We start from the raw sequence: 17,042 nt of genomic DNA on the forward strand, positions 1-17,042 counted from the left end.
TTTTCTTTTTCAGCATGTTCCTGACTCTATGTGTTTCTGTATAAATTTATAACAGCTTGCCAGTTTACACGTACATGCAACATACATGCTTACATGTGTGCACAAATCCTGTTGATATTTCAATTAGAATTGCATTAATTAGAATATACAGAAAAATTTGGTGAGAATTAAAATATTTTCAATACAGTCATTTAAGCTATAAAACAACATATTTATTTCTAAAAATCTGTCTTCTGTGCAAAATCACTCAATAAAAACCAAAGTGCTATGGGGGAAGTGGGGTTAGGGGAAAAACACTCAAAAACATCATCAGTGATACATAAAAATATAGGAAAAAAACCCAGCACCATTTTATATGTTAAGTGGTTAAAAAATACGTACATACTGCAATAAATATGGTACTTTAACTTGAAAAACAGTTGAAGTTTACTTGTGGAAATGGGCATCAGAACTGTTGCCGATTGTGAGTTATTGTGAAGTTTTGGAAGGAGGGTTATCTGAAATTGAATGGGGAATTACAACACTAGATGTAGACAGGTGTGGTTCATTGAGGTAGATGGTAGATGTTTGAGATATATACATATAACAATAAATATATATACACATAATACATACAATACATTATATCAAAAATCTGGATTTTCTAGTTTTTCTAAGAATATGAATCTGTCATCTGCCACAGGCAGATATTACGTTACTTGAAAGTCGAAGTCTGTGTGCGTGTGTGAATGTCTATGTGTATGTGCACATAAATTTCAATACACATACTCCTTTTGTGTGATATATTTCACAATTAGATAAATTGCAAGCTTTTTGAAAAACATAAACTTCAAGCCCAATTGTAAATATATGATGTTTGTCTCCCCAATTTTAATTATTTTGATAATAACCAAATCTTTCCAGTTTTCCCAGTTCTCAGCATTAAAGAATTTTCTCTCCTCTGACCTCACCTTCTATACATACATCCAATCTGTTGCCAAGTCTGGTCCTTTTTATCTCTGTTTTATGTCTTGGCCATTTCACATCTACTGCTATTGGTGCTAACCTAATTTACTCTTATTTCTGCTAGTATTGCTTACTTTAGTTGCTTTCTAGTTAGTCTTTCCTGAATAATTTTTTCCCCCAAATCTCTACTACAATCCCTTGTAAGCCTTACTGCCAGGAAAAGCTTTCTGACACACGACTTATGTCGTTTAATCTCCACGCTAAAAATAAAAGGAAAAATCTGTGTATTTGTATTTTTTAAATAAAATATATTTTATAATCCTTAGCCTCATTGTCAAGATTATGAATAATTTTACCTCAACATACCTTCGCAGATTTAACGCTTATCGCAAACCTTTTTGTAAAACTGCCCAATACAAGTGCTGACTTCTTTACCCTTTTCATGGCTTTGACTATCTTGTTTCTGTCTACTTATAGCAACTTTCCCTGTTTTTACACATATAAATCTTACTCACCATACAAGGTTTAGTTCGTATACTATCTTCCTTATACAATCTTCCTTATACAAACCACATATAGTGGGAAGGAAACCTAGCAAACATTATTTAATCTCTATGTATCAGATATTGTGCCATGCACCTTCATGTAAAGGATTACATTTCAAAACAACAATTCAAGTTAAGTATGATTTCTGTTCTTCTTCTTCTTCTTCTTCTTCTTCGAGTCAAATGATCCTCAGAGAAACTAATCTTCTTACTTAAATTTGCAAAAGCAATAAATGGCTAGGGTTGCTTTTGAACACAAAGGTATCTTAATTACACAGCCCTGGTTTCTTCATTTCTTTGCATGCTCTCTACCTTCTGAAATTATCTATTCTACTTTTAGACTTTAACAGTATTACCTAATGAAATTATTGTATTTTATATAGCTCATAGCTCTTTGTATGTATATCTTAAATTTGGTCCTTCAGGGAAAAATTTGATTTTCTCAGTATCTCTCCATAAGTTCTCAACCGCTATTGGGTAAGTCATCACGCATCATATCCACTAACATCCTCGCCACTGTCCTTGTCATTCTGCTGACTGATTTTATCTTTAGCACATTCAAAGTCATGTTGTAACAGTGCTTAAAAGTGGTCCACCTATGTTATAGGATAAAATATTTTTACATTGGAAATTTGAATTCAATAAAATACAGAAAATTGTTCTTTTTAAATTGGTATCTTAAATGTGAAGGTTTTCTGCTTGTGGAAGAGAGATAGCATCTATATTTGAGATTTTTCTTCTTCTAAAATAAGGAAAATAAATATAAAGTCTTTGTATGTTTTTAAAAAAGAGTACTCAGATGAAAAAAAATCCGTTAAGTTATACCTGAGGCTCTGACTCTAGCACTTGGAGTTTAAATCAGCGAGACAGCCTGAAATGAAAATCTCAGACAGCTCTGTGACTTGTCTTGGAGCATCAGCCTGACCTCAATGTAAATTATTCTTTAGATGGTGGGGACAAATGAGAAAAGTTTTAGAGAAGTTAAGAAAATACAACTTTTACCTAGAAGAAGATTGCCCCGGGCAAACATTTAAATCTTTTGAAAGCTATACCTGTCTACTGCTTATGAAACATGGAAACAGATTTGCCTTGGACATTTTGTCTCTGCTCTTAATAGATATTATTCTGTCAGAGGGAGGATATGTTTGTATATGTTGGTTTTAAGCAGGGTCAGGTCAAATTTGAGTTCATTGTAATCACACTGTTACAAGCATTGTCTGGCAGAGAGAAAAGATAATGTCTATATGAGGAAAAATCCTGGAGTGTCCTACACCTATTTACTGCAGAACTCAGTCAGTCACAGGCTTGGAATATATTTGGGTCTTACTGACAGACAGAACATAGTACAGGATATAACCCTGGTTGGAGAATCACATGATGTTAATCACAGCACAATTAAAATAAATATCCACTTAGAAATAGGGCAATGAAAAATACTTTGCAAATATTTATAAGGACTTATGAAAAAATTAAAGAAGGTAAACTAACATTATTATGCACCAATAATATTCCAGATATTTTATATGTATTAAATTTTAGTTACTATTCCCCCAATACAAAGACATGATTTGACCTTCCTTTACTAATGTTTTCATGGAGAGCCATAGAATTTTTAACTTGCAAATAGGAATATTATGTAGAAGACTGTTAAAATTCAGTGTGGGCTCTTTCCAGAGTTCAAAAAAAATCTAATTATCTAAAAAGATCATGAAACTCTGAAAAGCATCAGATATGGAGTTAGGAGATTAGGATCCTAAATCTGGTTTTGGCCTAATAGGTGACTCTGGGCATTAACCTCACCTCACAGAAATTCAATTTTATTATATGTATAATTAAGAAGAGGGTAGTTCATATATTCAGTACTGTTGTACGTGCATTATATACTTTTAAGAGGAGAATATGAATATTCCTATTTTATAATTGTGAAGAATAAGGCTTAGAAAGTTCATGTGACTGGGAAAGTATAGCCAGTGAGCACTACAGGCAGGTTTCCAACCTATGTATGTTAAAGAACAAAAGCCACATTATTCGCATTACATTTTAGTTACTTATCAAGGGAATCAGGATTATTTCTGATTGCTTATACAACATAAAGAATAAATAATGTCAGCATGGTTTTGGTAGCCAAGCAGTTATATATTTGGCTGCAATTTAGCATTATTGGTGGGAAAACAAGCATCTGCTTGAGGAATTCCAGGAGCTCGAGGTAATGGCAATCACCTAACTACACGTCTACCACAATCACTGTAGATCAATAAGAAAAACAAATAAAATTACAAAAATCTCACTCTTTTCCTAGAGAAATGCAAACAAAACAAAACAAAACGCCACATAGAATATTACCTGAAGGCAGGGATAATGAATAAAAGCAGGCATATTCAAAGGGACTTGACTTAGAAGAAGAATGAGGCAAGAGATGTTTCCTGTTTTTCAGATTTTTATTCTTAGGGCAAAACACAGTCAGAACTGTAAGGGGCTCTAAATTCCCAATGGAAAAACCACATTTTTAGGCCCAAAGACCCCAAAACAGAAGTTGGAACATCCACAATGAATAGAATGTGAGAGAGAAGTCCCAGAAGGGAGAGTCACTCTAACTCTTATCCTAAGGTTTGGACAGACTTTACACATTTTAGGATTGTCACAAATTATGTTTGTGTGGGACAGACACATTATAGCTCAGATAATAATAAAAGAAATGAACTGAGATTTGAGCAGACATCCAAGGGAGAGTTTGTAATTTGAATTTAAATAACTTGACTACTTGCCAAACAAACAACAAAAAATCATACTCTGCTAGAATTATAACAGAATCCAGAATCTCAACTACGTAACATTTGCAATGTACAGGATACAATCCAAATCACTCAACATATGAAGAACAAAGAAAATCTGACCCTCATGTGACTCAGATGTTGAAATTAGCAGCAAATAGTTTAAAGCAGCTAAAAGAACCATCTCAGCATTATTAAAAAAATGTGTTCTCAATGTATGAAAAAATAGGAAACTGCAACAGATAAATATACATTATCAAAAATAACAAAATGAAATTTTCAATGAATGAGACTAACAATATAATAAATATGGCAGAGGAAAGAATCAATAAGCTTGAAGACACATCAGTAGAAATCACTCAGTTTGAACCAGAAAGAAGAAGGGAAAAAGATTAAAAAAAGAAAACTAGAGTCAGAACCTATGCAACAATATCTAATCAAAGGTCTAATATGTGCATAATTGTGTGTGTACCCCAGAATAGGAGAAGAGACAGATGGAGTTTAAGAAAATAATTGAAGAAGCAATGGTAGAACATTACCCAAATTCTAGTCAAAAACATAAATTTACTGATTCAAGAAGCTTAGCAAAGGGAGGCAGCATATGTATTTAATATTATCTGGTTGAGTTTTTTGTCTTCATCTATCAAATGTAAGCTTCTAACTGATTTCCTCAATTCTCTCCCAGTTCTCATCTTGCTACAACTTCCTTCCAACTATATTCCTAAATAACAGATTTAACAACGTAACCCCTTTACTCAACAAGGTTCTTGGCTCTCCATTGCCCATGGAATAAAATATTTAATGGCAAGTAATCCTTTTTTCCCATCTTCTCGCAGGAAGCTTTGTTTTCATCATTTTTTTGACCAAGCTTTTACTTCTTGACCTTGTACTCATGGTACACTGTAAATTACAACAACAACTATGCTTTAGTTGAACCATTTTTCTTTTACTTGTTAAAGTCAGACACCATTCTCAAAATTTCAGTAGCTCTAAAACATTCGTATTCTTTTAGGGCTATTCAATGCTGATAGAAAAATAATTTACATAATACTTAAGACTCTTCTGTAGTCAGTAAAGATAATTCTCTAGAGGGAATTTCAATTTTAAATGACATTGCTGTAGAAAAGAGCAATTGTGAGTACAGGAGTAAATCAGAAAATGAGAAGAGCTAAAACATAATAAAATAGAAAATGAAAGTAAAGGAGACTTCAAAATTAGTTTTTCTTCACAAATCCTAAAAGCACTTTAAGAAAAAAGGATTATGTAAATATAATGATTTGAGAAATTATATATTTATAATTATTTAATGTAAATATTCTCCTGAAAGATACACAGTTTTAGAGTTTACTTCTTTTAAAAATTATTTCCCTTCTGTGGGTTTGTTAGACTTTTGATTTATGTGCATAGGGACTTTTATCAGATCAAGAGAAAATAGATTTCTTTTTTTTGTATTCAAGCAATGCGGTTGTTATTTAGCACCACCCTGACTATGGCCAATTAGTAAACATGAAAGAGATATTTTAAATGGGCTACATTTCTATTCAATGGATCCTTTTGGGAAACTCCAAGTTCCCCAGGAATGTGAATCTTTGCCATTCGAGAGTGCAGAGAATATCCTTGTTCTTTCTGTCAAAGACAAAAGTCACTGCAGGAAAAATCCAAATGACAGAACATGAGAACAAAGACTAACAGTAGCCAAAATGGTACAGTAATAATCAGGTCTTGCCTATAAAAGAGGACATGTATGGCCCAGTAATGTCACAAAAGGAATGGAAGTCTTACCTCCTTGCTGCACAGAAGCATAGGCTGAGAGATGTAAAGAAAGACCTGAATATTGGAGAGTTGAGATATCGGGTACTTCATTCCATTCCCTTTCAAATAAAATGCCCCTCCCTTCTTTTTAATTATCTCACATCAAGATGCAACAGAATGGTATAGTGGATGAGCATGAGATTTTTAGTCAGGAAACATGGACATGAATCCACTATACAGTAATCCTGTGAATTTTGGTCAATTTTCTGACATTTCTGAGCCCCAGTTTCCTGATCTATCAAATGAAGAAAACAGTAATCCCTTCCAGTTGTGAGGCTAAATTGTAACAATGTATGTAATTTTGTCCACTGTGTGAGTGTGTGTTCCTATATACATTTTTTTTTTTTTTGTAAATTTAAACTGTTGGTGCTGCCTAAAGAGCTAAGATAACTACAGCCAATGGTTAACATAGGTTAGCATAAAGGAAGCCATGTTATAGAGGGGAACCATGTTGGAACTGTAAATGACCCTGATCCACAAGACACCTCCTTTCCTTATCAGCAATGCTTTAGTTTACACATAGCCTAGGTAAGTACGCACTTGCTTGTGAGAAATACGCATGCTCTGCTATTTTCGTAGCATTGGCTGATACATAGACCTCCCTACTGCGATAAGGCAATAACTTTGTTCTTTAAGTTTTCCCAGGGATGTAACAACCTCCAGAAAAGAGCCATATGTTGGTATCCATCACCAGTGACAAGAGCAAGGGATGATCTGGCAACTCAAGGACTACAACACCAGATAATCAACATTCCGAGACCCGCCTTTTCAGCCCATTTGCCCTATATGACTGCTTCAAAATTTTGAAATTTTAAGATGTTTCTTTAGGACACTAGTCCACCATCTTCCCCCTTTCTAGCAAGCTGTAATAAAAAGACCCTTTCTCTCCTACCCCCTTGCCTCTTGACTGTTGGCTTGTCTTTGTGGCAAGTAGAAGACCCCTTTTGGCAGTAACAAAACCATGTACCATGTCCACTCTTATTTCCCTTTTTGCCAACTCCAAGATGCCTGCCTTCAACTAGACTTCTGAAATGCTAAGAGACAAAGGATTTCCTTTTTGCCTTGGGATGCAAACTACTAAATATCAATAAATCACTTTGGTCAAAGATGCTAAAGGAAAGATTGAATGATCTTTTAATTACTCTTGAAAAATTATGAAAACTTTGTCACAGGGACACGTGATCAAATAATAAGTAGAAAAAATGTAGGGAAAATGTATAAGAGAGATGTGTCAAGCAGTAATTACTGAAAATATCATGTTACTATTCTGGACTTTGTGATTTTTGTGGTATTTGTCAGTCTTTTAATTGTTAAAATTGTTTTGATTTCTTTTTCCCATTGATAAATGTTCGCATTTTATACCTAATATTGTATCTATAATTTGTATTAGATTCAGGCAACACAAATCCTGCATCAATGTACTTATGGACCATAAGAATTTCCTTATGAGGGGAGATGAAATTCCTCTTTGGCCTAGGGAAAGTTCATTACCTTCTCTTATCTTTTGTATCCTCATTGATAAAATTGCAAAGTAGTTCCTTTTCACTTTACAGGTTTGATGTTTGAATACTTGAAAAAAATGAATGGAAACTTTAAATCATTGAGTACATGTTAATTATAATTTGTGATGAGGCTTAGCTTCAAATATCTGGTTTAATTACCTCAGAAGATTGGCAGAATGATGGGGAAGTAAGGGGAATGCATTGTCTCCTGCTAAAACAATGAAAATTTCTTTTATTTTAAGATGACTCTAATGGCTCATTTGTTGGGAGACAAGAATTGTGAGCTCATTTTGTAGTACTGGATTTCTACCAAATCTTCTATACTATTTTATAATCATTGACATGAACGTGAGAGACAGATAGGGCAGGAATGACAACAGTCTAAGGTCATTGAACAGAGCAGAGTATGAGGAAGGGTATGGATTCAGTGTCTTCTAACCTATATCATCAATCTTGACTATTGGCAGAGAGATTTTATATATTCAGATGAGATGTGTCATCTGAAAGAAGCTTACAAATGTACTTCCTTTGCAGAATCTGCTGCAAAAAGTAACTCCTTAGACTCAATAGCAGAAATTTCACCAATAGCAGGTACATGGTAAACTCTTTGAACAAAATCTAATGTTTTTTTCATGGCTTCCAATGCCCCAGTGTGATGCAATTTCTCTTTACTTCTCCAGATTTATCTCATAACATTCCACAACTGGATCATTACTCTCTGGCAGCATCAGCTTCCTTTCCTTCCCTCAGAAAATTAAGCCTTTTTCTATATCCAGGGTTTTGCATTTGTTCTTCTTTTACCTAGAAATCTTCTCCCACGGCAGCTCACAAGGCTAATCCATTCTCATTTTCAGATATCAGTCAGATATAATTCTTTTAACAGAGCCATCACACACTAGCATCACTAAAGTATCCACCCCAAGGTACTCTATTCCTTGTTAACCAGTTTATTTCCTTCATGGAACATAGCATAAGAAGAAATGATCTCATGTGTCTCTTTACTTCTTTGTTAAATATGTCACCTAATAGAATATGAGCTTCATGAGGATGGGGCTATTTCTATTTTCATCGCTGCTTTCAAATAAGTATTTACACAATGGATTGTCTGTTGTAAATGCCCAACGTATAATTGCTAAATGATGAATAAATGAATTGAGCTCACATGCATTTTATTATTGTTATCACCCATTAGTATTAAATAACAAGTGTCAATTTGTACATGATACGGAGAACAACGGTGATAGGAGAGAGTGCTTTAAATAACGTGATACAAATATAAAAAAACTATTTTCTGTAACATCATCAGAGTAGAGGTTAGCATGAGATATGGTGATAATCACCTGCCTCATTTGTCCTGCCTGGCTACTCTATCTTATAATAATCTCTACGTGTGAGCATCTCTAGCCTTTGGTGAGTGTATAGCTCATTTGACATTGGCACAGATTTTCCTGTGAAATTGAGTATAGTAACATAAATTGCTCTCTCATTTATAATTTTTTCATGTTTTTAAGAAAGTGAGATGTGTGAATATCTTGCCCTCATAAATTATTATAAGCTTCCAGACGGTGCTGAGATATAGACAGTGCTAATCACTATTTAGTAAATGCCAATTGAATCAATGTATATTTATGTATTTCTTTGATAAAACAGGTGTTTACAGCTTTCTTGGGACTTGCCCTCACCTCTTTCCATCATAAGTCCTCTTGAAAGAGAAAGGATTTTCATTTCTGGGTGCGTCCCAGAATCCTCATTTTCTTCTTTTCCAGTGTAGAAACCAAAAAGTAAGGAAGAGAGGGTAACTTAGAGTTTTTCATTTGACAAACATCTTTTGACTTACACTAGACATTTTGCTAGATGTTGGAGATACAGCAGGGAACAAACAGATGAGTTTCCTATTGGGATGTCCATCACAGCCAGGAGATACAAAAGAAACAAGTAAACACATAAATGAGACAAACAGATTTTTTAATGTATTTTGAAGGCAAACCTGAAATAGTCCCTGTTGTTGAGCTGACAGGGGGGAATCCAGGCTTTAATCAAATAATCCCACAAGGAATCCAAGTTGGCTTGTATAATAAATAATGACCTAGAACAAAAAAGAAAAGTCTATATAGATTGAGTTTGGGAGCAAGTTTAAGGGATCTGGGATTGAGGGTGAGAGTTTTTGATTAGCTATTGTGTTTGCAAGCTACATCGAGAACAAGGAGAATATGTATTTCTGAGTTGTGTAGTGTGAAAATTTTAAAAATGTTATTTTATTTGATTCTCTTTTTTTGTCCAGAAACTGCTATACAGATTTTAATTTCTTCTCACATGTCTCTGGTTGGAGCAGTGATGTTGTATTGCGTATGGCGCAAAGCCTAAATGGGTTACAGTGAGTTAGCTCATGCTTGGCATAGTGGCTAGCAAGAAATAATAAATTGCTCCCTCTTCCCTTGTTTCGTTTCCCTGGCTTTGGCTATGACTTAAACAACCATTATTCCTTATAGTTGAAAGCTTGCTAAGCCATGTCATAGAACCTTCCTCCAATCCTCCTTCCTGATTCTGGCCCCTTTCTCTCCCTTACCGATATTTTTCCACCTACTCTTCTCACTCCCTCCCTCCTTTCTCTCTAATATTTATTAAACTCTTACAACAGATCAAGCAACATAAATTCCCAGGAACATTAACATAATAACTAGAGTTTCTTCATAGACCTTACTTTTGAATCTTTCATGGTCTTCACTGTTTCATTTAAACTAACAATGTCCTAGTACTCTCTCAGAGGTCCTGTTACATTTCCAATAAATTATGTAGTTTGCTATGGTTTCTCATAGCAAAGCTAAGTTAATAGGTCTGTAATTTCCAAAGTTATCATTTTCTCCTTCTTTTGTAAAGATGAATGTAGTATTGACCTCATTTCCTCCTTGGTTTGGTATTACGTGGATGTGTCAATGTGTCCTGTTTAGAAGATCACAGGATCCCTTCCCCTCCTCACGACTGAATATTTAGGACTGAACATTAAAATATTGTGCTCTCTATACAAACGCTCATGGATGGGGTAGGAAGATAGAAGAAAGAGACAATTTAATAAGCTCTGACTATATAGTAGGCAACTAGACTGAAAACTTTATCTATTTATTTTTTAATTTATCTTCATAGGAACTCCATTTTATGGGTGATGAAATGAAGGCACAGGAAGACTAGGCGATATTGAATTATCAGTTAAGGATCAGATTAGTTTTGAAAAAGAAACCTAATTCATTCCCAAATCTCTGCTTCCATGTGGTAAAAATAAGCATTGCCCTGTTAGTTATATTTAAATAAATATAACCCAACTTAATAGTCTGTTGTAGTCATCCCCTCGTAAATAGGGATTAGGAGCCTAGTTTACATAGTGCTCAGTCCTAAGGGGAAATGAAAAGGTATATCTTTGCCTTCTTGAGATATCCCAGTTCATTCTTCTGCCTTTAAAGTGGATCCTGTTAAAAATGTTTCAGTGTGTGTGTGTGTGTTCCATTGTGGTGACTTCAAGAAATGTGGACTCCATAAACTGCTCCAGTGCTTCCTTTAAATGTTTAACAATATGTCCATAAATTCACAGAGCAGTAGCTGGAACACTATACAGGGAGTTTGTATAATGGTATTTAAGCAATAGATTTGTCCTTATGTATGTGGTATTGAATGAGCCATTTAAACTCTCCATGCCTTGTTTCCCTTATCTCTAAAATGAAGATGTTTTGATTGGAAGATATTGAAGATTTCTCTAAGATTCTATTAAATTTTCTACTATATCTAACTTTGATCCTACAAGCTTCAGTTTAGGTCAAGGCTTCCTACTAGTTTCTCAGCAGAAAGATAGGACAAATTATTTTCCTTTTAAAATTACAGGCTTAAGGGGAAAATAATACATATAGTTCTGAGGCCAGGATTCTGGATTTGGGGAGGAAATACATGAATTAACATAAGCTTTAATCTGTTTGGTCAATAAAACACTCCTTTCCTTGAGTGGAAGACAGTTTTGTTAGTAAAAAGCGGTGATTTAAAGTTTTTAAGAAGGCAATAGTAATTCTTTTCAACCGAATCTCTATAAAATCTTCCCTCTAAAACTTGAAATTATAGCAAAAGCAATGTATTACTTTGCATTTCTTAGATATAAAATTAACTTTTTTATCTATCTAATGATTTTTAAAATATGTAATTTAGAGGAAACATAAATTGAGCTGAAATTCCTTGTACAAGCATTTTCTCCTTGAAATTAGAAAAATCTTAGTTTGTACCAAGTGAATATGTAGGATACAACTCAGTCCAAATTCAGCTTGAACTTGCTGTTAAGGTGTTTGTTGTAACTATTACCTATTTGTGCTTTTCTTTTTCTTTTTTTTCTGAGATTTGGCACCATCAGCTAACTGCAGTCAACTTGTCCGTTACTCTCTGGGATAGCAACTTAAAAGCTACACAAAAATAGCATTTGAAACTAAAATTGCTTGCTAAGTATAAGCATCATTTTAAAAGGGGTCTGGACATGAAACAAACATTTAAATCAATAAAGAAAAAGAAGAAAAACTTGGAATATAAAGAGAAACAAATAAACCTAACTGTGTTTCACATGAATAATGTAACTACACTGAAGGAAAATAAAAAAACAGGACCATGTAGCATTTGAACACAGTATTTTAGCTACAAAACTTCCTGCTAAATGCATAATCATTGTAGAGAATTTTGTTACCAAGTTTATTTTTCTCAATATTTTGGGTTAAAATTTCTGAAACATCATATATTCTAGGACTGAGTAAATGAATAAATATACTGTAGATAAAGGAATCAGGTTTCTCACTGTTGGAGAAAGGAGTGACAAATATGGAGAGAAAAGCTAGAATAAATCTTGTGATAGTGAAATGAAGTTGGACCAATTAATATGAGTTCATGATTTTTAATATAAATGATTGGATATCTAAAATATAAATATATATATACATAGCATATAGTATCTTATATAGTACATACGCATGTGTACATATATCATTTTTTCATTAAACTTTTATCCCCTAATATTAACTTCCACTGATGTTCCTTGTCTGATGCAATTATTACTCTGAAATTTGAAATATGGTGATTTTCTAATTCTATCATTTATTCCACATTTATGATTGATTAATTGGCATTTAACTATAAAAAGAAAGATTCAATATAGATATATTCTATATTCTATTTCTGTCTCCTGAAAGGGCCTAGAAAATATCACATCCTAGTAGCAATGAGCACACCTGGCGCCCAGATCTTGTTTTCTGTATACCGTTCTCCACTAAAAGTAACCAAACCTCCTTGAAGAAGTAGATGATTCCAGGGGTGACGTAGAGAAATATGAGATGATGCAGGAACTTCTTGTTGTACAATAAAGAAAAAAAAACTTGCTCAAAGAATGTGAAGGGAATGTCAAAAGAACACAGGAGCCAGACTGAATGGGCTTTCCTTAGCTGAGACAATTTTAACATACACCTACATAATATTGCCAATGATCATAACCCACTGAATAACACAAGATGACATGAGTCTATACTGACATATGCAAAATAGACTAATTGATAAATGAGGATACCTTTTTTTAAATAGTCAAATGTCAGCTAACCAACAAATAATTGTAGAAGGAATAATGGAAGCATAACATCATAATTTGTCAGTCATAGTAATAATAGAATCAGGCGTGGATCATCAATACACATTAAAATTAGGGGGTAAAAGTTTGGTAAGAAACAGGATATTTGCACGGCCTCAAATTGTCTCCCCCAGTGATGACTCTGAGTGGAGAAATCTGGCACAAACTAACTTAACCAAGTGATCAGAGTTAACATGACCAATAATGAACAAATCACATCATGTGCCTTCTGATATGATAGACTGAGAAGAACACAACATCACTTCTGTGGTTGGTACTCCAACCAAAAATGCATAATTTGAATATAATCATGAGGAAATACCACCCAAATCCAAATTAAGGGCCATTCTACGAAACAAGTGGTCTACACTCCACAAAAATGTCAAGGTTTGGGGCTTCGGAGGCCTGGGGTTTGCAGGTTTGAATCCTGGGCGTAGACCTATGCAATGTTTATCAAGCCATGCTGTGACAGCATCCTAAATACAAAATAGAGGAAGATGAGCATGGATGATAGCTCAGGGCTAACCTTCCTCACCAAAAAGAAAAAAAAATGTTAAAGTTTACCACTCTTCAATTAAAAAAGAAGCAGAAACAGAACTCCTTGGAGAAATAGTTGATTCTAGTGCTGGACCAGGGAATATTCAAGATAAATCTGGAGCTTCTTTTACTGCCAGAAAGTGCTAAAAACAAAAAAAAACCCCACAATGATAGGAGTATATCAAAGGGACACAAGATCCAACTGAAAGAGCTCCCAATAGCCAAAGGTAGAAAAATTTGAGCAACAAAATAAATGATGTATCATTGGATAATAACCTAAAGTAAAAACAGATATTCATGAGTCCAAAATTGATATAAATAAATGATTGAATAAATAAATAACTGTGAGAGAATAGACAAATCTCCCTATAAGAGAACTCCAAATAATGTATGTTAATACTCTGCCCTCAAGGAGGTGGAATATGACTTTCTGCTCCTTAAGTGTGAGCTGTGCATAGTGAATTATTTCCAAAGAGTATCATGTGAAAAGTGTGTGTATATGCGTGTGTGTGTATGGGGAGTAACTTTACAGTCTTGCAGTTTTATAGTGGAGAGACCTGGCAAACACTATCTCAGCCAGCTGATCAAAGTTAACAACAGTGATAATTCATGTTGGTAATCTGCACCCTTGATATTATGTTATGGGTTTTATAGAAGAACAGCATAGAGATAAGGAGTCTAAGGATGACTAAATGTAATGTTTATCCTGGAAGGCATCTTGGGATGGAAAAGGGACATTAGGTAAAAACTAAGAAAATCTTAATAAAGTATAGACTTCTCGTTAATAATAATGTACCAACTTTGGTTTACTAGCTGTGACAAACGTATCATACTTATGTAAGATCTTAACAAGGAAGACTGGGTACAGAGCATATGAGCCATCTCTATTCTATCTTTGCACTTCCACAAATCTAAGACTATAGTAAAATAATGTATTTTTTTCCACAATATTTGTCAAAGTCATGAAAGACAAGAAAAGGCTGAAGAACATTCTAGATTAAAAGAGATGTGCAATGCATGATTCTGAATTCAATTCTCTATTAGATGGGTTTTTTTTTCCTTTTGAAATAAATGGCATTATTAGGACAATTGGAAATTTGATTAGTTTACATAGTTCAAGTGATTTCCCTGGGACTACCTTAGGATTTGGGGCTCTAAACATACAAGGCAAATTCAGGAGCAGGTTTCACCTGGCAACACCTCACCTCCACTGCAATCAATGGATCAATGTAAACAAAAGACAAGTAGCTCTAATTTGCCTTGTAAAGACTTTTCCTAGATAAATTCTTGATCACCTTGCTTACTAAACACTTGTGTATGTGTGTGTGTGTGTGTGTGTGGTGGGGGGGTAGCTCGGATTCATCAATCTGAGTTCATCAATCGGTAGTTCATCAAGGTAGCTTGGATCCCAGAAAACAAAAAAATTTTAAACTTCATTGAATTGCTAAAGAACTTCCCAACCTGAGAGTACGCTTCTCTTTATAAAGCTATCTTATGTCCACAGGATTTTTCTGAGAGGCAGTGGTGAAGTGAGAGGAGTCTCCATCATCATACAGCAGGTCTCCCTCACCTGATTCAGCATTGGAGCTGTGGAAATGGGTGAGAAATAGAATTTAATGTAGGTAGTTTGATTGAAAAAAAAAATTTGTTGTCTCTGAAAGCTATTTCCACAGAACCATGATGTGTAGACACTAGAAAACACCAGCAAACAACTTTGATGATATTACAGGCAAGAAGAAAAGGGGAGAAAAAGATAAAGATTACATTCCACTGCCACATGCCCCCCACACATTGGCTAACTCAGAAATAGACCCACTTTTAAAATATATGGAAGAAAATTAGGCTGCACTTGAATCAGTCCACTGAATATAATTCCTGCTTCTTATTGTCCTCTGTCAGTATAACTCTTAGAACTAGATGTGAAAGGGCTATCCTCCTATAGAAAACTAAATTGAAAAGAATAGGTTTTCTAAGGGGAAGTAGATTAAACATATTAGTTTCTTGCATCATGGGTATTCAGAAATGTTTGAAATGTTGAGCAACACTACCCACTAAATATATTTCTCAAAATCTAAGAGTTCTTTCATTCCATTTTTAATCTTTATAATTGCTACTTGAAAGATTGCCCTAAGCAGTGCAGAAGTATTGCTCTGATGGAATGAATGCATATAATTATTCCAGAGCCTCGTCCAGAGAGATGTATAATTATTTACCTGAACAGAGAGCCCTTGACATTATCAATCACTGATGGGAACAAAAGGAAAGCCATCCTCCTGGTAAGTGCCAGAAGGTACTCTTCTCTGAATTCAGTGCTCTTCATTCTTCCATTGAGCAATGTACTTCTTAGCCGTTTCCCTCACAATTCCATCATTAAGGAGATTTGGTATTTTTAATCTAGTAATATCCTGTTTCACAAGAACACTCCTTTCTCAAAGGACTCAATGATGAACTACGAGTTATGTTTTAACAGGTAAAAACATTAATTTTAAAAAAAGTATGTGTTTTATATTTACAGGAGATTAAAACTACAAAGTAAGAATTGCATATTAAGTTGGATCAAAACTAAATAAGGTAAACCTCCACTTTAGGTGACCTTGGGGAGTTTTTGAAGGCAAGCTTTCTAGGTGGCCCATTCTTGGTTCCCTCATACACAGTCATCAAAGACAGAACATTAATTTTACTGTGGCAGCTAGTGAAAAGAAAGAATAGTGTTTAGGATTACAGTGCTGTCTCAGTACATGAGCAAAAAAATAGACAGTATCATGCAGAATAGATGAAGGTAACTAAAGCCTACTGCAGGAATCTGTGAATAAATTTCAAAGTAAACTTTGGGCAAAATAAAAAAATAAAATTAAAGACAACTGATGTGGTTAGTAATATATATATAGTGGTTAGTAATGACAGTCCTGATCAAGAAACAGTCAGCTGATTACAGCCTATCTTCAAATTGTGGTTAATAAAAAGAATACGAGAATATAGAAGGAGATCCAAATTAAGTCAAAACTATTCATTTAGCAGTGCTGATTGGACATATGTCAGAGCTCCTTTTGTGGTCTTGTTTGTTTCATACACTGCTCCTCGACTTACCTGATTCAGGACACTGAATGTGGTAGACAACTGTAGATTGGCTCTTGCCACCTGCATTCCACTTCCTTTCTAATTGGAAAGATCAAAAAAACCAAACACTGTTTCCCAGACTGTTTTAGGATTATGATTCCGGATTTGAATCAGAGCCACCAATTAGAAAGCACTTACACGAAATTTGGAAGGCAGAAGGGAGGTAAGGTGGAAACCA

Source organism: Diceros bicornis, chromosome 7 (assembly GCF_020826845.1).
Source record: "Diceros bicornis minor isolate mBicDic1 chromosome 7, mDicBic1.mat.cur, whole genome shotgun sequence".
NCBI lineage: Eukaryota > Metazoa > Chordata > Mammalia > Perissodactyla > Rhinocerotidae > Diceros > Diceros bicornis.